At 41.8% G+C, this 24,184-nt stretch overlaps 2 long non-coding RNA genes across 4 annotated transcripts in view; one reads left to right on the top strand and one right to left on the bottom strand.

Annotated features, from left to right (window-relative positions):
* Positions 1 to 24,184, top strand: part of LOC106042577 (uncharacterized) — a 30,520-nt gene that overhangs the window by 1,507 nt on the left and 4,829 nt on the right. The window contains exons 1-6 of one of the 3 annotated variants that reach the window (XR_010831820.1): positions 499 to 1,229; positions 3,455 to 3,578; positions 5,234 to 5,271; positions 5,354 to 5,777; positions 6,243 to 6,694; positions 23,724 to 23,787. This is a non-coding gene — a long non-coding RNA (uncharacterized lncRNA). Of the gene's footprint in view, positions 1 to 498; positions 1,230 to 3,454; positions 3,579 to 5,233; positions 5,272 to 5,353; positions 6,695 to 23,723; positions 23,788 to 24,184 lie in introns of those variants that run through there. The other 2 variants (XR_010831819.1, XR_010831818.1) reach the window with 2 other exon arrangements.
* On the bottom strand, positions 2,223 to 8,845 carry LOC125183114 (uncharacterized). The gene is made up of 4 exons (XR_007164315.2): positions 8,450 to 8,845; positions 7,064 to 7,207; positions 5,432 to 5,554; positions 2,223 to 2,451 (listed from the first exon to the last, which is right to left on the bottom strand). It is a non-coding gene; the product is annotated as an uncharacterized lncRNA (long non-coding RNA).

Below are 24,184 nucleotides of genomic sequence, written 5' to 3'. Positions count from 1 at the left end.
GACAGCAAACCTCATTGTACTTCTTATGTATGTAATTACACAGACTAAGAGATTATATCTTACTGTAACTGCCTCTGGTTTACCTACTTACCTTGGATTACATTCAGACTGAGGAGGCCTGGGCTAGCCACAAAAATTTCAAAGATTGAACATGAGAAAACATTATTTTCTCCATAAAATTTTATTTCAACTGGAAAAGTAGTAATACTATCTCAAAGAGTTTTGAGATTTGCATTGCTCGTATAGAGATTTGCAGAGAAAAGAGTGAACATTGTGCTTTCCCAATAGCATTACCATTTTGTAACTGAATCTTTTATTTTCCTGTTTTGTTATTATTCCCAGGAAATACACGTTTTTCCTGTTTTGTTATTATTCCCAGGAAATACACGTTTTTCCACATAGAATCTACTCAGTGATTTTTAATCACCATGTTTAATCCATGCAGTAAAGGATCTGTTGTTACTACTCCCCCTAGGGTGAATTATTATCTAAAGGTGGCCTGGAAACTCCACAAAAATATCGGCTTTGCCATCTAGTGGAGATCCTCAAGAACAGCAAGTAGCCTTCGACCAGGAGAGGCAGGTGTTTTTGCTTCCCCAAGTGCAGCATCACCACGAATAGAAGCACTGGTGCAAAAACATTAGGCAAGGCATCTGATGTCAATCTAGTAATTAAAGTAGGAATGTAAGCCATGGGAAAGGTGGGAGAACAAAAGTCATAAAACCCTGTTACAAGCAACATATGGGCATCATTAAAAAAAAGGTTGAAAGGTAATTAAAGGAGCTCTAATGACAATAAATTACACTTATCTCATAATAAAAATTTTAATGCCAGTTTCTCCTGTGTCATTCTTTCATTTTCATTCCCAGTTCCTTCTCTGTCCTTTTCAGTTCTTCTCATGTCTCTCCTCTAATTTCTTCTCCCCAAATCTGCCTTTTTTTTTTCCTTCGTCCTGTCTGTTCTTTCCTACGTTCATCTACCGCTTTTGCTCCTCTCCATCCCCTCTTTTGCTTTGTCCCTCTGTTTTGTCTCCTACATTTTTCTATTTAACTTTGCTTTTGACAGATTTGTTGTAATGTCCTCAATGAAGAACCACTGCTGCAAAATTCCTGCCAATTCCATTTGGTGCTTGTTCACAAAACCAGAGAGGACACTACAAAGGCTGAAGAGTCTGATGCTATGGGGGATGGAGGGCACAGGAAGCTCATTGGGACAGCATCTAACTTTTGGCAAGTGTTTATTTAGCATTAAGCAGTGGGGTCTTAACTGTAAGATTGAAATCTGCCAAGTTATGCTAAGTTATGTGATAATATTAACAATAATAGCGTGGTGACAGTTCTATATTTGTACCTCTTTAATAGCACCCTTTTTGGAAAGCCAATCCTCCCAGTTTATTTGTGTAAGAAACAAAAGAGACTCTTTCATCTAGGAAGTGAATTTCAAACTGTTAGCTCATCTTTTGCAGGGAATCCTCAGAAGCAAACTGGGTGGTTACATTTTATGTCATTTTCTCTGTCAATAATGAGCATCTGTCAGGATACCGGGGGAGTTCCCGCATTCATTTAAACCTGGTTTGTTTGTTGGGGCTTGCAAAGACTGAAGGCACACGGGTGTGTTTTAAAACGCGCTCTGAGCTGAACTAAAGCTGGATAATAAAAGCAGAGTAACAAATCATGGCTGTGCTGTTTAGTACACAGACATTCATTTGGCCCTGCAAATTAGCAAAGCAAGTTTTAGGTTCATTTCTGTAGGTGTTAAAAGCATACAAGAATATTGCGGAATCGCTGTGCTTGTGTTTCGGTTAAGATCAGTCCCTTCTGCCGTGTCCCTGAGGGATTTAGATGCAACAGAAAGGTACAATTCTGTTGCATGGGAGAAAGCATCTCTTGCAAAGTGCAGAGCCCAGTTCCTCCGTCATTTCTTGCACAGTCTCTCAAAGCTGGCAAGGGTGGTGGTGGAGAAGGTCGAAGGGATCTGCTGTTGTGTGGATCCAGCTCATAGCTGAGTGGGCGTACAGCAAAAGGAAGGGGATGTTGCAGGCTTTAATCTACAGAAAAGCCCATGGAGTGCCAGTGTCCTGAGTTCAGCTTCTCAGGAAGTATTTGTCCTTAAGTAGGCTCTGAACACAGCACCAAATACACAACAACAGAGTGCAGTGCTAGTCTTTCGTTCATGGTACCAGCTCCAGCCTGGTGACGCACAACAGAGCTGCAACACTAACATGGAAATCCCAGATGGCATTCAAACTGGCTGTAACAAACAATAATTTCCACTTCAGTAGCATGTGAGGAACTCACAGCGCATTGCAAACTTTAATTAATCCTCACAGTCCAGTTGGGATGCAGAAGGATTACATCACTCATCACTGAAGGAAAGATAGCTCCAGCACAAACCATGGCAACTCTGCAACATTATTCAGGAATTTCTGCCAGGATGCATACTGCACTGAAACTACAGGGGAATTCAAGTGGATAGAGTGAAGAGAGAAAGAATTAAATACAAACTGAAGCTCAAAATCAGCATTGCATCCCTCCCAGTACCAGGCCATGAAACAGAGATGTTAAACAGCAGGCAATTTACCACCACCGCAACCACCGCATAATTTCATACCCCAGTGTTATAGGTACTGATTGAGCTAGATGAGTATTGGCAAAAGTGTTGTTTGAGCAATTGCGGGGGATTCTAGCAGAAAAGCCGAAAGCACTGCCGAGCAGCTAATAAGTGGCTGTTCTTCAGTCACGCTGCACTCAAAATAGCTTTCCAACAGGGGAAAAAGCAAATTCTATTGGCTTCAACACCTGGTTGAGCAACTTAATAAGGACAAAATTGAAAGTTAGAGCTGAATCATTATTTATTTTATAACTACATCTTCATCACACAGTCCACTCTAAAATGGGAGTTATTTCATTTCAAATCAAGCTCGTGCCAGCTTTTTCTGTAAGCTCATTCAGCACAGAGGTGAGGCGAAGGTTTGTTGAAAACAATTTCTGACAGCAGCTGCTTTAGAGGAGGAGAGCAATCTGCAATCATGGAAAAGATTTTTTTCCCGTTCTGCCTTGCCTTTCCCAAATTGTATTTCTTAAGTGTATTTATAATGCACCAGGAAAATGGTAGTAGTGCAAAGACTATACTTAGTATTATTTGGGTAACGTTGATTTCCAAGCAGTACTTCAAAAGTGATGAGCAAACAGTTATGAAAGCAAAATGAAGAGGACACAGAAAGCAGTTTGTTCCTCTCACTGAAATTACTTTTTATGTATTTGAAGACTGCTATTGTTTTACCTCTTAGTTTTCTTTTCTCTGATGTTCAGCCGTTCAGACTAAGCTTAGTCTAAACTTAGGACGATTCCTTTAGCCTTTACTTACAATTATACTTCCATGAAGCTTGGTAATCACTGGTGTCTTCCTCTGTTGTTTTTGTTTGTTTGATTGTTTGTTTGTTTTTCCCCAATAGGATCATACCTTCCTTAAAGTACCCCAGATTGGACATAGCATCCCAGCTGGGGCATAAGCATCTTGAAGGAGAGCTGAAGAATTGCTAGATGTTTTGTAGGTGATACCACTGGCTAAAAATTGCAGTAAGTGTTTGCTTTTTTTTTTCACAGCTGCATGACATTGTTTACTCCCATTCAGCCTATGATGTATGTTAACATCCAAATCTTTTTCTGCCATGCTGTTACTTAGCTTGTCCTTCCTCACCTTTTGTTTTTGCAGTTCATTATTCTTGCCTAAATGCAGTGACCTGTTTGTTTTTAATGAATTGCATCCTCTCAACTCCTTATGGAGTTGTTCTACAATGCATACCTGTTATGTTTGATTGGCAAAAATATCTATCCACAGTAATTATGAATAAATCAACATGCTTGTTTATTTAAAAAGAAGCTGGTCTCTTCTCTAAGGAGAAGTCTACCAAATGAAATCTTTTTTTTTTTTTTATTGACGCAGATTATCATTTTTATCTAGTTTATTTCTCAGATAAGGGAATTCCTGCTGCCTCATTTTTAAAAAGACAGACTTTGGAAGCCTTTATTTGAAAATACAGACTAAGGCACTTAGATTTTTGCATTCTAGAATCACAGAAGGGCATACAGCCTTTTGGGTTGTTATACCCAAGTTTGTATCTACCACCATGCCAGTCAGTAAGTAGACATTACAGTAGAAATCCTGTCTACATGTTGCACCATTTTCCATGCATTTGTTTCATTTTTTCTCTTTTTGAAAGGGTTTCTCAGAAAAGAAAATATATATGTAGAAAGGGGAAGGTATTGTTTTTTGGTTTTTTTCCTCATCGGAATGTAAATTAGGAGAAGGACAGAGAGAAACAATGAAAAATAAGAGTGAAATGATGCAGGAAGAAGCAACAACTTCCTTCAAAACATTGTTTGTTCAGATTTCTTCAAAATATTTCATACTCGATTTGTTCTCTGTTTCCCATTTGTTCTAATATTTTGTGTACATTCAAGCAGTGCAAATGTGAATCTCTGTTCAACATAAAAAACCTTTCCAGCAGGTTCAGGCAAGGGCTTCTGAAAGGTACAGTTAGTTCCCCATGCTCATCACAGTGGGCAGAAATCCTTTCTCTCCCACTCCATCCCCATGCAAGTCAATACTGCTCTCGTACTTACTCAAACTCATTATAGAAATCTTTGCTTATATGCAGCAAAATACAGTTTTTCTCTTTTGTAATTCAGCTAATCTGTCGCTCCTCCTCAATAACAAGATACACATCCAAATCAATATGCTACCTTTCTCCTCTCCTGAACTGTTCTTTACAAAATAAGCATCAGTTTTGTGTGAGAAAAAGAATTGAAGGGAGAAGGCATTCTGCAAGTTAAATGTCATACTTTCTCCCATTGGGTACTTCAGTTTTATAGATACTAGTTTTTATAATGAACAGTGAATATTAAGAAGACTCTAATGGTGGCTTTCAATAGTGATATTTAGCAGGTTCTTTCTCTGGTTGGCTCTCCCTTTTTGTCTTTATATTTTGTGCCTAAGTGCCTGCAAAGAAATCATTATTTTCTGATAGATGTTTAATCACAAACCTTGCAAGGAAATTTGCTGTTTTCCAAACGGTGCAGAACTAACTTCATTACTACATTGACATATTAGGTACATTTGTCAGCTGTGAAGTTCCATCTTCTTAAAAAAGTCCCTAGCCAATATTCCCTTTGGAAAAGATTATTTTCAAATGATACAATGGCTTGATGTACTATTTCCATCTTTCCTCCAGGTTCTTTCTTGCTGAATGTGACAATTTATGGGAGACAGGTAAGTTGCACAGTAAGTTGCGCTGCAGGCTTTGTGCCTGCAGTGGAAGGATTCTTATATGTATTTGTTCTTGTTTCTCTAGTGTCAGATCCTCAGCCTCCTTTGAAGTCAGCACCAATATATACAGAGGGTCTGGAGCATCTCTGCAAAACTGACTTACCTCAGCCTCATGGGAAATCAGTAGGAGCTGCGGGAGTGCAACACTGCTAAAAATGCATATTTTGCAATTTTTTAGCAAGTTTCTTCCAACAGCCTCAAAGCTGTTATGGTACCAGAGGCAGGCCTGAGGAAAAGAAGAATCTGGGTCAGCCAAAGCTTCACTGGTCTCAAACATCTGGACTGGATGAGCCTACATCTGTAGATAAATATATCAAGAAGTTCTGGATTCCTATTTCTGTTCACTGATCATTAGGTGTCATCATATGAGGTGTCACCTCAGTGTTCAGTCACGCAACTATCTGAAAGAAGAAACTTACTTTCTTTGTACAAGGGAGACTTCTAATGAGGTACTGGTCTTTTGTTTAGAGCTAATTGCTTTAAACACAAAAGCAATACTCATCTTATTAGACTTGCTGAAGATCTAAGTTCAGTTTCCGTAGGCTATGTGATCTTGGAAAGTAAGTTGGATCTCATCACACATCCTCTTCACTCCCAAAGATGGGGATATTACCACACCTGCCATATGTTACAATTTGGCACCCTTAGGGGAAGGACTCTATGTCAATAAACATGCACAAAAGGTGAGAGTGTGCTCAAGGTCTCGAGCATTTACTGCAGGACATAATATCCATAGTGCAATTTACAGAGAGAAATTACAGACCAGATATTTAGAGAGTGTACTTCATTCTTTCCATCATTTAGCAGATGGGAGAAAGTTAGAGCAATGGAAGTATTTTCTTAAGACCCCAGTATGAAAGTCACTCAGTGAGTGATTCTCTGAGAGCTATTAACTAGAATTCAATTTATTGCAGCTGACAACACTATAAGGAAAAAGAAGATACTATAGATAACAGTATATGCCTTCAAAGGCCAGGAAACTCTGGATTGTGCACCATTGGAGGATGATCTCCAGTCAGGACTTGGTATATGTTGCAGACCCCATCCATGAAGAAGGTCACTGGCGTTTTGGTATGATTTTCCTGAGCTTTTCCAGAATTTTCTTAGAATAAAATAGCTATTTTCATCATTTCTACTGTCAAACAAATGGACATTTGTATGTAAACACATTGCTTCACTAAAAGATAAATACAGGATATGCAGGTGGTGTAATCACTGGTGCCAAATGGGAGCTGCCAAAGGGCTTCTTCAGTACAATTAGCAGGCTAAGTTTTTCCTGCTGCCAAAGTGCACATGCAGCGCAACACGGACTCAGATACCAATGTGTATGGACAGGACAGGACAGCACAGGCCTGCACCTTCTCAGGTAAGCTATGACAGATCACTAACTCCTTAACATACAGTGCTCTTCCAGTTAGAATCTCTGTAAAAGTGGGTGTGCATGTGAACCCTCATGAGACCTCATGTACACCTCAAATTGTATGCAAGAACGCACCTGGAAAGAACAAATGCCAGAAAAGTAACAAACTCAATCAGAGTGCAAATGAAATAAGGCAGGCAAGAAAAGCTAGTTTTCACCATTGTACGTAAAATTTTCAGACAAAGAAAATTAATGTTTAAAATCAACGTGTTGCTGCTTTAAATATAGGTTTAACTAAACTTATAATGAATTGTAAATACAGGAGAAGTCTGTATAACACACAAATATATCTGTGTAACACATATGCTTACATACCTGTTTCAAGTCATTTCCTGCTCAGCTTCTTTGCTGCTTATAGCATTGTGTAGCACCTTCTGGTACATATGGTATCTTCAATGGAAAGGTGTTGTCACCTACTGTAATTGCACAGATTTCCCCTGCAGGAATTCAGCCGTACAACTACATTCAGAGCATAAAAAAAGTGTGAATTAAAAATACAACTTTGCTTTTTTTGTTATAACCAAGCATATATTATTTTCCCCCTAAAATAAAGACAGAAAAGACAGAAACATCATAGGATTATCTGAGCCTTCTACATATCATTCATAAAGACTGCCAAGTGTAGAAAGGACAGTGCTGCATATGTTATTTTTTGGCTCATTCTGGTTCTTTAACCCTAGCTTAACAGATAAACCTTATTTTTGTGTCACCTGTAAATAGTGTTATTGAAACAATTTATCAAAAACAGGGAGATGTTTCCTCTCTGCAGAATTCATCACATATTTATGTGTTATGTGAAGCAACGATTTTATACTGAAAATACATATGCAAACTGTAACGCTGCCATCAGCTCCTACAGAAGCCTCTTAAGTTTTATATATGCCACCATCAGATTTTGGGTGTGTTACGCATACAGGACGGCAGCTGAAGCTGGTTGAGAAGATCTCTTGAAAATTTACAGCAACACAGCTGTCCACCCCGTTGCAGAGTTACCTCCAGTAACCCTACCCAGTTCTGGAACCCTTTCTTGGTGGCCATGTTTCCTTTTTCCCTTTGTCCCCAACAAACATTTGTTTTCCTCATGGCTTTCCCTGTGGAAGTGGACAAGAAAAATTAAATAATATCAATCTAGCTTTGCATTGCTGCAGTTGTCAGTGAAATGCCAGTTCAGACTACCTTGGCGCAGGTGCCCCCACAGAGGCAGTTCATCTCTTACTATTAGTATTATGCAATTACATTATTACTTCAAGGTCTCTAGATTGGGTCCTAATTGCACCAGGCTTTTTCTCTGACTAAAGCTGGCCTTTTTGTGTGTACATAAACTGTTCTGACTGATGACGTTGATCCAGGCTAACAGATTCCTACCCTCAGCCTTTTGTTACTGCTCCTTTTTTTGCAAGGGGATATTCCCTGCCTCTGCTCTGCTCTTTTAACTGTACACCCTATCATCCCCTCCCTTGGTTCTGTAAAATGATTCAAGTTTCAAAAAAATAATAATAACAAAAAATAAATGCTCTCAAGTATCAAAAGAGACACTCTTTAATATTACTCCCTCATTATTCAGTTGGGGAACTGAGATACAGAGAGATTAAGTGAGTTGCCAGAGGAAAAGGAGGAAGGTTGCAGGAAGAAAATTTAGTTCCTTTGAGTCACAGTTCAGCATCTTAAATAGAAACCCTCTTTGTTCTGACTTCACCTTACCTCAGAGTGTTGCCCAATCTCTTTATGCTCAAACTTTCCTCTTCTAGGCTGTATCTCTTCTCATTTCAAAGGGAGACTTTCTTGTCACACAGGACAGGCACGAAGGAGATTAAGGGGTTGTTCTAGCCTTTTCATCTCTGGAATTTTTCTTCACTGCTACTGCTGCAAGCTGCTGCATATATCACTAGCAAAAATGATGTCCTGGAATCACAGCTTTCGCTTCGCTGACAAAGGTGTTTTGGTGGTGGTAGTGGTGGTGGTTTTTGTTTTTTCCCAGTATCATATTTGTTCAGCGTACTGCTTGTTTGCTAGCTCCTGCCTGGCAAGGTTCGTCTACTAGCTTTGTACATAAATGTCAGGGATAATTCTGAAGGCTCAGCATGATTACCAGTTGGCCAGCTGCCATGTTGGTCTTTAGGATTTAATTTTCCATCCACAAAGTGGCATTTATTTATTTATTTGTATTTAAAAAGTTCCTCTGTTCCTATTGTCTCTAGATGTACAAACAAAAGGTTTTAGCTAAACATAAATACGCACTGTCTGAATTAATGCCCACTAATGAAAGCCCTTCATAACCAACCTAAACTAACACATGGATCTCTCCTACATCTTGACATTCTTCCATGCTCTTCCTCAAAGTCCAGAGAAAAGATATATTCTGCAATGTGACCCACTGCTGAAAAAACTTGGAAGATGGCACTCTAGTAGGGAAGCAAATTCCAGGATCAAGTATTGCATATTCCTACTTTCAGTCAGATTAGCACAAAGTGCAATTTTTTTGTCTCCTTTGCTTGAGGCAGAGAATCCTCTGTTGAGTTTTTACTGCATGCAGCTAGATACTGTAAAATATATTCACAGTAACAATTTCATTCAAAAATACCTATGGTCAGAACCTAAATTTTCCTTAAATTCTAAAAAAAATGAGTGAATTTATGCATGAAGGCATGGAAGAGGAGATTATTAAATCAATGTGGACAACTCTGCAGTGCCTTTGTAACTATTCTTAAAATAGTAATAGTCCTGCACATTTAAAACTTAAGTACGGGTACAACACTTCCATCAGTGTATCAAATGTATGGCCACTAAACAGTACTGGAATGTTGCTCATGATAAAACAGAAACCGAGAACTCCAAAGCAAGCTGCTACTAACAGCAGGAGCATTATGATGCTCCAAAGGCAACAGAAGAATTTTTGTTTTTTTAACCAAAGGGAGCAAGTCCTCCAGAAGTTTGGCTTCAGCAGACTCTTGCCGTAAAGAAAAGCATGCCTGGGATCTGTTTTCATTCACTACCACCAAAAATGCAGCTTTCTCAGCATATTCTTCTAGTCTGCCTTTCATCTGCACAATGCAATTTCTCTGAACTTTCCTGAGCTTGTCAAATTCTTCTAATACGTTCCTTAACTGGTGGACTCGGAGCTTTTCTTGCTTATACATCTTCTCCTTCAACACCAGTTTGCCTCTCATTTTCAAGCATATTCCTCACTGCTGCTATATCTTTCCCTTTATACTTGTTACTATCCCAGCATGCAGAAATCCAGCAGGACATTCCCATGATCTCTGCCTTCAGTTGTTCGTTGATTTTTATCCAGATCTCTACTCTGCAGTTCTACCTGTTTGATCTTGTTTTCTCTGTCTTTCAGTTAGATTCCACTCAGATTCTGGACTGATCCATGGCCTACAGCAACCCCTAAATAAACTAAAGCTGCCCCACACCTACACTATTTTTTTTTTATTTGTACGTCTACTGTCGCTATTTTAAAATTAGGAGCAGCCTAGACTAGCTGTCTACAGCACTGTCATTGCTACTTTCACATCATCCCCATCCTCTGGTGCTCCAGTTCCAGGGCAAGCAAAGTGGGCTGCGTAATGCTGTCTACCCTACTCTCCAGTGAAGATCTGCAGCACCTTTAGAGCATCTGTGTGTTGGAATAATTAATGAGGTTTCCGAATCCAGCTCATCAACCTTCAAAGTTTTTTCTGCATGTCAGCAGTTCTTCTGCTCTTGCTGGCAAGTGTCATTTCCAGGGCAGAGCCTGCAGCTTCCATTAACTCGGCGTACTTCCACACCAAATCCTCGATGCAGCGTGTTGTGCCTCTCAGCGCACGTACTGCTTCTGTCTGACATGACCTGTAACAGGCTGTGTGCATCCCTGCGCCAAACGTCTCATTCTGCATTGTCGGTGGCTGAAGCACTCCAATGACACCAAAGATCCTGTTTTTGTCACAGTCAGTAACACCATGGGAAAGAAAAGGAAAGGAGAAGGAAATGCAGGCATTCATTAGTTGGAGCCTGGGCAATACCGGAGGATTTTATTCAGCTGCAATATAGTTTTGTCTGAGTGAGTTTCAAAGGTGAGCTGTATTAATACCAAGCTATTTTCTTCCCTTCTTTTTTTCTGCTTGCTGGTAATGTATCTCCCTGTTGTTAGAAACCAATTAGCGAGTGTATGGCACTGCAGAACCAGCAACATGACTTTCCAAAGGATCTTTACTGTCTGTGCAAATTCTCCTTTACTACTGTTACATAATCCTCTCCTTCTGGATGAGTTATTCTTCCATTTTATGCTGTTCTAGCATGAAATTACAAAGCCCCATGTTGCAAATTAGATCCCTGTAGGGATATCGTATGTATCAATAACCCAACTCCAGCTGGCCTCAAAAAACTGACCTTTTTAAATGCCTCAAAAACTGCCCTCTTGAATGGGACTGTCCACTAACCTCGCAGTGGAGAGAAGGCAATAGGGACAAGGAAGATTGTCACGTTTTGCATTGTAAAGTTTGAACTTGCCAGCCTCATTTTCAGTGTGCAAAATCATTATTGTTTTTAATAAGTTTGGAACATACAGCAGCTCTGAGTCACTTTTATTAAAATATCTTTGAACAACGTCCCTTTATACATGCCTCACAAAAAAGAGTGTGGGGAGAGAGAAGGGGATTCAGAGATGTGCAGTGAATTTCTATGGAAGAAAAGCCTAGTTGGGAGGACAGGAGGCGACGTCCCAACTTATTTTAACCCATACAGGATTTGTTCATCGCAGCTAAGGCTCACTAAAGCAGCACTCCACCGGCTTCATAAAACGCATGGGAGATTTTGGCAAGAGATCATCACCGAAAAATCCCTGCTGATGACTCCTCACATGGCTTCAGGATGCCTCCTGAGGACTCCCTGTGGCTGTTTCAGATGTGCAGCCTCCCTGCCTGTGTTGTATACAGATGCAGGAGAGAAAGACAAACTCCTGTAGACAACAATGTGGGAATATTCCCATTTGAGGAGGATAAAAATGTTCAGCTTTCAAAACGGAAGGGAAATGCTCCTTGGACCAGTGTGACTTGTCACAAAACTGGAAAAGAAATATCTACATTCAACATCAGTTCATCTACTGGAATTACACGATCAGAAGTCCGAAATTCTAATTTTCTATTTGAAAGAAAGTTGAAAGGCCAGACAGTTACACCAGAGCCTGCTGTATTTAAGGGAGTATTCAGGTTTGGGTTGGCTAAAGTAAAATGCTCAAAAGAAAAATGTTGTGTTGAATAACATGGAAATACATAGTTTAAACTCATTCCTTATTCAACAATATTACTACATATGTCAAAAGGAAGCTGGTAAAGGAGGGAAACCAAGATTTGACCCTAAGTTAATTTCATGTTCCCTTTGCTTTGGACTGATAAGCATCAAATAAAGTTTGTGCTAATCAAGAGGTTACAAAACATTATAGAGGTGGATGATTACTGCTGATTATGGTAAAAAAAAATAAAAATTACAATATTTCAACTTTTCATGCACAAAAGTAGAAAGTCTTGAGAAGCCATTTCCTTCTCTTCTCTCTCCCATCTCTTCCCCCTCCCTGGTGCGTCACCATATCCATTCAGAGAACAGCAGGAGCGAGAATCAAACAGAAAATCATGTTGTTCTGCTTTCCCTTTTATCATATTCAACACTTGACCCAAGCAATCAGGAAGCAATTAAAAGCTTCTGTTTCAACTCCCCATCCTGTTCAAATTCTTGCCCTCATTTTGTTTTCTGAAACTTCGCTCTTTTAAAAGCTTGCCAGTGTGTGTGTGTGTGTGGCAACTTACAGACACATGTATGCCCTTGTTCTTTCAGTCAAGTGATATTATAAAATGTCTTTTCATTTCTAACAGGGTTCAGTCGTCTTTGTAACAAACACGTCCTTTAACAAAATTCTCAACCTTAGTGCTTTTCAAAATGCCTCTAATGATTTCTAATTTACTGACATTTTCCCTGAGCCCCTCATCAATTTGACTATTCAAATTGCTAGCAGTGTTAATAATTCCTCTGTCTCCAGCAGACCCACTGTAGACCTTGAAATCCCTCTGCTGCCTCTGCAGACAAGAACACATCTGGCTGCGCATCCATACCACACTGGATCAGAGTATTTATTAGCCTGGCAGCCGAGCCTCATCACCATGCAATATGATGATTAACGGCTTCATTTTCACCATTGCTATCCAGAAGGGCCTCTCACGGGGCCATTTCCTCCCCTTACTTCTGTCTTACAGTGGTGTAATTCCACTGATTTCAGCACATGGAGAACAGCGTGAGCACAAGGGTCCGTGTTTCTAAGGGTTTGTGGGGAAGATTTTGAGAAACATTTGGAGCTGGATGCCAAATTTTCCTTCCATGTCTTTGAAAAAGTCCAGATGTCTGTACTTTGGGGGAGATTTGAAGGGGAAGCAGATGCAGGCTGACCTGTCTTCAGACAAAAGCCCAAATTTCTAAAATGGCCCGATGTGTGCTCTGAGCCGAAGATACAGAAACAAGCTGGGCATGACCTTGCTGCACGTCAGCGGAAGCGTGCTAATTGCTCTTACTCTGTGGTACATGAAAGGCACTTGGAAATGGTTTATCTATGAGGGCAGTTCAGCCCTTGGAATGTTTTGCATTCTAAATTTCTGGACAGAGCTCCCATGCAGGGGCTGCTTTCTAAGTCACTTACTTCAAAATTTCCTGGACCGAAGTGCTGATATCCATGGTGGTACACATGCAGCTAGCAATGGATGGGTGCATTTCCTAAAGCAGACCCTCCTGCTTGTACATGCAGAACACAGACATGAACTACATCTGCTGACACTGCACCAGACAATGAAAATAACCAAGCTCAGACAGGGACCTGATGGGCTGCAGCAGATAGTTAGGAGAGCTGTTGTAAAGCAGCAGTGCTGTGGGGGAGAATCCCTTCACAATTGTAGCCCAGCAATTAGAGCATGAGGAACTTGGTAAAGATTTCTAGTCTAGTCTTTGTTTTAACCAGAAACTTCCTCATAATTGATTTACTTAGGTCTTCTGGGCCTTGGTTTCCTTGTTTGTGAATCTGCAGTTGAGATATCTTCAACTTCCCGGACATATCCTGGAAACACAACACGGCACAGAGAAAGCAGTCTAGGAGGTTTCTGGAGAGCGTGGGAGATAGCTTCCTGACGCAGCTGGTCAGTGAACCTACCAGGGGTGGTGCCCCGCTAGACCTTCTCTTCACAAACAGAGAAGGACTGGTGGGAGATGTGGTGGTCGGAAGCTGTCTGGGGCAGAGTGACCACGAAATGGTAGAGTTCTCTATTCTTGGCGAGGCCAGGAAGGGGACCAGTAAAACTGCTGTCTTGGACTTCCGGAGGGCTGACTTTGAGCTGCTCAGGACGCTGGTTGGCCGAGTCCCTTGGGAGGCGGTTCTGAAGGGCAGAGGAGTCCAGGAAGGCTGGGCGCTCCTCAAGAAGGAAATCGTGATGGCACAGGAGCGGTCCGTCCCCACGTGCCCAAAGATGAGCCGGCGTGGAAGAAGACCGGCCTGGCTCAACAGAGAGTTGCGGCTGGAGCTTAGCAGAAAAAAGAGGGTTTATAATCTTTGGAAAAAAGGGCGGGCCACTGAGGAGGACTACAAGGATGTAGCGAGGCTGTGCAGGGAGAAAATTAGAAAGGCCAAAGCTCATCTGGAGCTCAATCTGGCTACTGCCGTTAAAGACAACAAAAAATCCTTTTACAAATACATCAACGCGAAACGGAGGACTAGGGAGAATCTCCATCCTTTACTGGATGCGAGGGGAAACCTAGTTACTAAGGATGAGGAAAAGGCTGAGGTGCTTAATGCCGCCTTTGCCTCAGTCTTTAGCGGCAATACCGGTTGTTCTCCGGACACCCAGTGCCCTGAGCTGGTGGAAGGGGATGGGGAGCAGGATGTGGCCTTCGCTATCCATGAGGAAATGGTTGGCGACCTGCTACGGAGCTTGGATGTGCGCAAGTCGATGGGGCCTGATGGGATCCACCCGAGGGTACTGCGAGAACTGGCGGAGGAGCTGGCCGAGCCGCTTTCCATCATTTATCGGCAGTCCTGGCTATCGGGGGAGGTCCCGGTTGACTGGCGGCTAGCCAATGTGACGCCCATCTATAAGAAGGGCCGGAGGGCAGACCCGGGGAACTATAGGCCTGTCAGTTTGACCTCAGTGCCGGGGAAGCTCATGGAGCAGATTATCTTGAGGGTCATCACGCGGCACTTGCAGGGCAAGCAGGCGATCAGGCCCAGTCAGCATGGGTTTATGAAAGGCAGGTCCTGCTTGACGAACCTGATCTCCTTCTATGACCAAGTGACGCGCTTCGTGGATGAGGGAAAGGCTGTGGACGTGGTCTACCTTGACCTCAGTAAGGCTTTTGACACCGTTCCCCACAACATTCTCCTCAAGAAACTGGCTGCTCGTGGCTTGGACTGGCGTACGCTTCGCTGGGTTAGAAACTGGCTGGATGGCCGGGCCCAGAGAGTTGTGGTGAATGGAGTCAAATCTGGTTGGAGGCCGGTCACTAGTGGAGTCCCCCAGGGCTCGGTACTGGGGCCGGTCCTCTTTAATATCTTTATCGATGATCTGGATGAGGGCGTCCAGTGCACCCTCAGTAAGTTTGCAGATGACACCAAGCTAAGTGCGTGTGTCGATCTGCTCGAGGGCAGGAAGGCTCTGCAGGAGGATCTGGATAGGCTGGAGCGATGGGCTGAGGTCAACTGCATGAAGTTCAACAAGGCCAAGTGCCGGGTCCTGCACCTGGGCTGCAACAACCCCAAGCAGAGCTACAGGCTGGGAGATGAGTGGCTGGAAAGCTGCCTGGCCGAGAAGGACCTGGGAGTATTGGTGGATAGTCGGCTGAATATGAGCCAGCAGTGTGCTCAGGTGGCCAAGAAGGCCAACGGCATCCTGGCCTGTATAAGAAGCAGTGTGGCCAGCAGGTCGAGGGAAGTGATTGTGCCCCTGTACTCGGCTCTGGTGAGGCCGCACCTCGAGTACTGTGTCCAGTTTTGGGCCCCTCGCTACAGAAAGGACATGGACGTGCTCGAGCGAGTCCAGAGAAGGGCCATCTTCCCGGGGTGATGTAATTAGCTTATGTTTACAAAATGCTTTGTGATACTGCAAGGGAAATTAATGAGTACAAGGAGTGCTTTCTGTATCTATGAGAATGTAGGGTGCTTTACTTCACCCTAGTTTTGACAGAACACTGGAGTGAAACCAGATCAAGAGGACAATGTAAGTGACTTTTTCAGGCTTTTTATCTGCATGTTCGGTAAAACCGGGGCCTTAATAATTACTGAGCAGCTTGAAAGAGTGGTCTCGATGCCTCTGGGGTTATGGGTACTCAGGAAAAGTTACACAGATCTGGGATGGTCCACAGCAAACAGAAGTCAGTCTCTCTGAGTAGTGTTTGCTCCTTGAAAAAATAATTTTGCTTCTGTGAAAAAACAAGTCCAGAGACAAATCTGCAAACATAATGGCAGGATTAAGTTTCACATCTCCACTCAGGTAGCTTTCTGAGGAAGACAAAAAATATGGTTTCGCAGTGCTGATGATTTCTGACATGGACTCCAAAGTTCATAATGATTATGAGGTCCTAAACTAAAGTTAATATGCCCTACATGGAACTAATTTCATACATTCGGATGCAATGCTTTTGAATTATACCACATAGAAGTGATCAGAGCAGACTTTGGTCCTCACTCAGATGTTTTATGAAAACACAAATTATGAACTTCTGATCTAGATCAAAATCTAATAAAGTCACCAAGGAATAAAGGTAAGTTAAAGCAGCCACACCTTCAACAGCTGATAAGCAGGACTCTGAGCTGTGAAGGAAGGGTTTTGAGAGAAAGAGCAGCACTGATCCCTTCTGCTGCACTTAACTTCTTTGGGAGGCCAGCCCTGTCTATAGGGCTACCAAGGGCAGCAAAACATTAGAGATAGCTAATAGTCCAATCAAGACTGGTGGGTGATGCCATATTGGAGATCCCTTAGAGTCGCTAGCCCTGCTTCTCTGCATCTTTCTCTCAGATGCTGCTGACACTCCATTGCCGAGAGGATCTGTTTCCCCATATGCATTGATTTGTGATATTAAAAATAGCTCCTTCATGCTTGAAGGCTGAGTGAAGAGAGAGAGGCATTCTTTTGTTCCATCGTCTCTGGAGATTCCCCACAGCCACAGTGCCTTTTCAAACAAGCTCAGAGTAACATGTTAGAAACTTATTCTCACACTAGAAGGAGGCAGTCAACATGGAATATAAATTTGTTTTTAAAAAAACAGAAGATCAAGGTTTAAAGCTTTTGACGCTGCCATTGCGTTACCGTAAAATCTTGATTCCTATCCCCTGTCCTGGGATTCCTGTCCCCTAACTGGGGGACGGCCACCCTGTCACGGGGTGGTAACAGGAGATGGGCACATCAGCTTACTGACTCCCAGCCACTTTCTGCTGTGATTGCTCCCTGTGCTGGCATGTGCCAACAGATGTCCCAGCAACCATGGGTTTGCTCTGCTCCTCCTCCTGCGCAACCCAGCTCTGTCCCCTCATCCAGCATGGACTGAAGTCCCGTTCTTCCACTGCCCCAGCCGCTTCTCCCAGCCGCATCCCAAGCTCTCTATCCAGGCTTTGCTTTTGCACCTCTACCAGCTTCTCTTGGATTTTATTTTATTTTTTTAATTCTAGTTCCCCACCATAATCTGATTCTTTCCCAGGGACTGAGCTTGCAAAATTAGAAGTTGACTTATTTGCCAGAGACCAATTAAAACCCAATTCGGTGTACTTCCTTTACATATATTTTTTAACTGCCTGATTAAAACTTCTCCCTAGTTCTCTTCTTCCTTCGCAGAAACAGGAAAAGCACTCATTAATCTTCCTCCATTGCATTTCCACATTTCTGGAGAATTTTAAATCGACAAATGGGGCCTTTTGACCAGTTCACTTTCCTTTGCAGTATATTTTCTCAGTTCCTTTTTACCTTTGAGACCTTGTGCACTCAAGCTATTTGCAATGTCTACTTTATACTACACTCAGCTCAACTGATTCAGCATTTCAGGCTTCACAGCTCCTTCCCATATCCTGACTCAGGAGGCCAGACCTTAAAACACAGTCCTCAATATTATGAGTTTATGCAGGAATTAACTATGATTTTATATTGTCTCTGGTCTATCCCTGGCTCAGCTTAGTTTCATGTCATCATTCTCATCATGCTCCTTAAAATAACCTTCTTTTTCCATCTGGAAATTAGAACTAACGAGAACAACTTTAAAAAGTGGACTCTGCCTTGACATGAACAATCAGAAGGTCCTCACAACAATTTAGCATCCCAAGCTACGAACCTGCTGGTAAGTCCCCATCCCATCCCAGACAACTAACAACAGGCACAACGCAAGGTTCTGTCTCCTGTACACACTTCGATGATGTGAAACATGGTGTGAACACTTCAACGGAAAGCGAGAGAGCCCCAGTTCTGTTGCATCTGACAGAAGTGACAATGGGGACTTGCAGCTTAGCAAGCCTAGTCTACACAGGAAACTAAAGTAATTCTAAATTAACATGAGTAATTAGCAGCCTTAGATAACATAATTGCTATGCAGAACTTCCCAGTTTTAGTTAGCATTCTGTATTAACTACTATGTAATTATTAAGGCACCATACTCAGCACCAGCAACTTAATTATCTTTAGTATCACTGCAGTCTCAAGCTTGAATGCTGATGATTAATAAAACATAATTATTTACGTTGTAATTGTGGCATTTTAATTAAACTGAAAATGCACTTCGTTTGCTTTTTGCCACGGTGTTAATTTTTTAAATTAAGGTCAAATCTTTTTGTCAAGCATTTTTTTTATCCCTAATTGCAAGTTAGATAGACTGATCTCTTGTCATTTTAAGAAACCATTGTGACTGGTGGTGATAAATGAGTCTTGGGGTAACAAACCAGCCTTATTTCTACAGAGTTATGTAATCCCAGTCCTAATAAACAATGCCTTGATACGTTATTTCTCTAAAGTAACTCCAGTGCACGTAAGCTCCATTTAATTTTCTTTGCAGGGATGAGTTTGTTATTATGTATATTATGAGAATACTTACAAAGTCCCATTGAGACCAAAGAATTTACAGACCAGCAAGACCAAAGGTGAAAGGGGAAATGTTGGCTTATGGAAGTGAAATGATCTCCTCATTGTCACCTAATAAGTCACTGTCAGAGCAAGGAACAGAGTCAAGGCCTCCCAGCTCTTATTTCTGGGCTTTGCCTGCTAGATCTCATCACTCCTCATGTTAGCAAGTTTAGAAATACCAAATGTGTGGAGGCACTTAGCCCTTATTTTCATAACAGGGCTCCTGGCCTCAGTAATAATAAAACTTTTTTTTTTTTTTAATGCGTTTTTGTAACTCCTCTGACTTCAGAGGACTTCTTTCTGATTTACACTAGCACAAGATGGATCAGGTCCAAGATTAATAGCTTTCCTCAGAATGCCCGAGTGCAGTTAAAATTTGGTTATGTAGCGGAAGAATGATTTCCCTGCCATTACCCAGAAAAACTGACTATGAATTTTTAGCAGTAGGACCAAGTTCAGCCGCAGTTTTTGCCCTCTGAGAGACTCATAATGCTTGCCACTGCAAACTTTATAGGTGAGCTTCGGGTTTTTTTATATACAGTCAGAATATAACTTAACTCAAAATGTCAATGTGTTTGCCTTGGGGAGAATAGGAGGGAGAATTATCTAGTCCATTTCAGGGATTATTCTTAGTTGTGCTTGCTGTATTGCCATATCTTCCAAGTTACAGGACTGGAAGCCTGGAGGTGAAATGGCTTAGCACGGGATCAAAAGCCAGGTTTTGGGAGCACAGTGAGAGTGGATTTGTCATGAAGACTGACTGAAAGCCATGCTAGACAGCAAATGAAGACTGGAAAAGATCCAGGGGAAAAAAAAAATAAAAAAATCTGTCTGCTTAGAAAAGAAATGGGTCATGGAAAGGAGGATGCTTGGGGCTGGTCTGCTTAAAACAGAAGCAAGAAATTAGCAGAATTCTGAAACTAAAGGAGGTTCTGTAGGAAGCATACCTTAAAGGTGAGCAGGGGGAAGAGAAGAAAATGTTATAATTGCAGAGCTGTTTAAATGTGATTTAACCTCTGGCCTGAGCAAATCTAAGACCTATGTGTCTGCTCAGCCTGGTACAAGAGGAAAACAACTGCCTGCCAAGAAAGGGGCAACCTTGCCTGTCTATAGAGATAGTGCAAATATCTCTGGAGCTGTATGTTAAACACTTGATGAAAACTTGAACAGGTGTTTAGCTCTCAGTTTATAGGGAAAAAGAGTCTATGCCCCCTGTGCAGATTTATAAGCATGTGCCCATCATTTCTAGCTTTTACAGTGGTCTGGTAAAAAGGCTAATGCCCAAATCTCTTCCCCATCACTGAGGAAAAAACAAAACAAAACTAAACAAAACAAAAAAACAATGCAAGAGCAGATCAACAGGTAACAAGAAAAACAAGAGCCTTATGTGAGAAAACTCATACAAGTCTTTCCATCCACCTTCAAATTCCCCTTCTACATTTGAAAGTCCTCATTTTTCAAGATGTAAATAGCAGTAATTGCAGGTCTGGATGATCTTCTCATTTGATTCTTCTGTTGTAACTTCTGTGAAGCTGCTGTGGACTTACATAAGCAAAAGAAGAGTCACAAAAACCCTTACTCTAGGGATCACTTGCCTATTGTTTTTGCTGCAGATCTCTTAATCTCTGGAGATTATTCTTCAGTTACTTAAGCATTCTGTCTGAATTTCAAGACATTGTAATAATGAGCAGGGTGAGGACAGGGGATTTGTAGGCATTAAGAGAAGCACTTTCATTTTGTCCTGAAGCAGACATATAAAGTTAGGGATGGCAGCTTGATTCTTGAAGCTAGTGGAGGCTTTGGGAATGACAGTACTTGCCAATTTAGTGAGAAGATAACAGAGCTGATTTATGCCAGCTAAGGACTGAGCCAGATTCTCTAGTGCAGCACAGCCGTCATGAAAGCGTCCTACACTATGGCCTCATTAGCTTGGAAAGATGTCAGCTCAGTTCTACTGCTTAGGTAAAACAGAAGGATGCTAAAACTTTTCTCAATCAGATTTATTATACATATTTTCATCTGTATCAGGTGAGCAGTGTGTGACTCTTTCTTTCAGAGATAATCCCTGCCAGAGTAATCCCTATTTCTATCACTTCAAGATTACTTAGCTGCTTTACCCTTTGCATGGGGCTTTACTTTAATGCCCCTGGGAAACTCCAGTTGAGGAACAAGTCTACAACCAGTTTTCAAAGCAGCATCATGACAAAAATATTATACCAATATTCCTGGGTCTGCAGCACCTGCCACTAGGTTTCTAGATGGAGTTTAAAATACTAGGATCAATCTATAAATCCCTAAATTTATGGGATATGATTACCAGAGGGACTGCCTCTTGATTCCTTCGCAACTGTCCTGACGGAGATTTCTAGGGATGTTTCAGTGGGAATTCTCTGAGTATAAATAAAGGAGGTCATAGACAGAATGCCTTTCACGGGGATGGGCTAAGTGCTAGAGATACCTGGACAGAGTCTATATTTTGTAAAAGAAAAAGGAATTGTTTAGAGCAGTTTTACTACAAACTATAAATATCTGTAGTCCATAGGATAGGAATGAACAGGAAGGCATGAGTCTACGCAGCAGCTTTTATGAATTTATATGCATTTAATTCCTGCTACGTGTTTAGGGCTTTGAGGCAAGAAGCAGAGTACTGATTTTCTGGTGCAAAGCAGTTGCACTTAGATTTCCTACCCCAATATACATGAATCCTTGGCTGGCACAACTGCCTCAGCTCCCCCTTAAGTCCCTCTCCCCAGAGAAAACTTCGTGGCTTGCCCTGCTACAATTTCTGGGCATTGGCTGCGGTGCTGGGGGCATTCTGCAGCCGTTGTTTGTGGCAGGGTGGCCAAACTGGCCCAGCTATGGTGGAGCATCAAAACCTCGCTTTATTCCTTTCACCTACACTAGGGAGTTTTGAATCTTGCTACACTGAGGAACCATCCTTGAGGATAATAAACAGGGCAAATGGAATGGGGTGTGCAATCAGAACACTTTGTTTGCCTTGTTTAGATTGAAATGTGCAATCTATGTATAATATTGGGTCCAATCCACTTTCACCTGAAAAATCCCCATTTAGCTTCTGTGGCTCTAGATCACTCCTCCTGAAAGGAACAGCCATGGCAAAACTCTTACAAGAAATCCAAGCTAGTTAAATGTTGACAACTGCTGTACAGAATAATAGTATTTTGATAAAGAAGACAGAGCTACGGAGGTATTATCTCCATGCAATGAATTATATAGATCTTGAATGCTTTGCATAATTGCTCAATATTTGTCTATTACTTTCATCTAAAGAGCTTTTTATTACGACTACTTGCACCTCCACATGTTGTCTTTCATATAATGTTTGGTATGTAATACACTTCTAATTCTGAAAAACTAAAAAAATTAATTAAAAACATAAATAAATGATCTTATTACATAGCTGAGCATATTCACCTTCCACTTCACAGAGTTTCTTCAGAAGAAGGAGCATTGCAAAAGGTCTCAAGATCCACATTTCATTAAACAAGTAAATACAAAGACAGTCATATAAAATTGCATGGAATATTAAACCACATCTCACTTGAGTATAAACAATATTAGGTTTTGATATAAGCCATTATCAATCAGATGAGTATGCACAGTGCCATTTATTTTATGCCCAATTGCTTTTGCCACGGTTGTTTTCTTCATCAACTCTTTCTTGGTGAATTCAGAGGCAAAATGGAAAAGAAAACAAGCAGCCCCCACCCCCCAACATCACAGTATTTTGCACATGTTTCTTTAATTTAGGGCTTGGGGTTTTTGTTTTCTTTGTTTTATTTAAGTTTAGTTTACTTAGATCTTTCCTACTTTTCATTGATTTATGATTCCTATTGTCATGGCAACACCGAAACTCTGCTCCACCTTTCTTCTCAGTTAGCCTTAATATGAGCCGTTACCACCCTGGGCATTCGGTAGTCCTTTAAGTGTCGTGCAAGTCAGGAGCTGAGTATTCCTGGGCTGGGTTCTCACTGGCAGCACAAACCTAAATGAAGCATAAATCAATGCATTTGCTTCAGAGATTATTGTCTACAAATTCAAGCAGACATTTGGCCCTTTTTTGGCAATACAGCTAGCTGCTGGACAGCACATGAATCATAGAACATCCTGAGTTGAAGGATCCGCAAGGATCATCAAGTCCAACTCCTGGCTCCACAAAGGACCACCCAAAAAACAAACTGTATGTCTGAGAGTGTTTGTCCGAACAGTGAAGTTCAACAAGGCCAAGTGCAAGATCCTGCAGCTGAGCCGGGGCAATCCCAAGCACAAATACATGCTGGGTGGAGATTTGATTGAGAACAGCCCTGATGAAAAGGACTTGGAGGTGCTGCTTGATGTGAAGCTCAACATGAGCTGGCAATGTGCACTTGCAGCCCAGAAAGCCTCCTGTCCCCTGGGCTGCACCAAAAGCAGCGTGGGCAGCAGGGCAAGGGAGGGGATTGTCCTCCTCTGCTCTGCTCTCATGAGGCCCCACCTGGAGCCCTGCATTCAGCTCTGTGGCCCCCTGCACAAGGAGGACGTGGACGAGGACATATTAGAGTGAGTCCAGAGGAGGTTTTATCTCCTGATCTTGTGGTGCCCAAACCTGCACACAGTGCTCAAGGTGAGGCTGCCCCAGCACAGAGCAGAGCAGGACAATCCCTTCCCTCGACTGGCGAGCAGTGCTATGCCTGATGCACACCCTTGTTGCCTGCCAAGTCTGGCTCGTATTCAACTTGCTGTTGACCAGAAGCCCCAAATGTAATAACTGGGGAGTTAAGGAGCCTATCTGGTTTTGGTGGCTTTAATAAATAATCCCTCTGAGTTCTTTACAACTAAATACCAACTCTTCTATTCTTTTTATATAGGCCAGTTTGAATTTCATGGCGTGGTTCCAGAGGACAATCCCCTGTTTGCTGCCTATGCTGGAAGGTAAGTAGTGGATGTTAAGAGGAGGAGAGGATGGCCTCATGCTTAAGGTAATCAATGATACCTTGAGAAACCATATTCTTTCCCTGCCCCTGTGACAGACCTCAGATAGCATGCTGCAAGATAAGAAGTCACATATTTGACATGGGTTCATTAATTACTTCCTACTCATTAAGTATCTGATCAGATGTGCTAAGAACTTGCAGCTAAAATTAGCATCAATGAGAACTATTTAATTTATAACGCCCAACACAAAGTGAATAAACAATTTGCATCTAAATCACTCTGTCTCAATTTCCATCTGGAGAATGAATAAAAATAACAAGAATGCTGCGGGAGAAAACGTATGAAGTACTGGCGTGGTATAGTGATGAGTGCCATGGACAGGAAAACCAAGAGG

Source organism: Anser cygnoides, chromosome 5, assembly GCF_040182565.1.
Source record: "Anser cygnoides isolate HZ-2024a breed goose chromosome 5, Taihu_goose_T2T_genome, whole genome shotgun sequence".
NCBI lineage: Eukaryota > Metazoa > Chordata > Aves > Anseriformes > Anatidae > Anser > Anser cygnoides.
The sequence above is the reverse complement of the archived record's forward strand: the minus strand, read 5'-3'. Positions and strand labels throughout refer to the sequence as shown.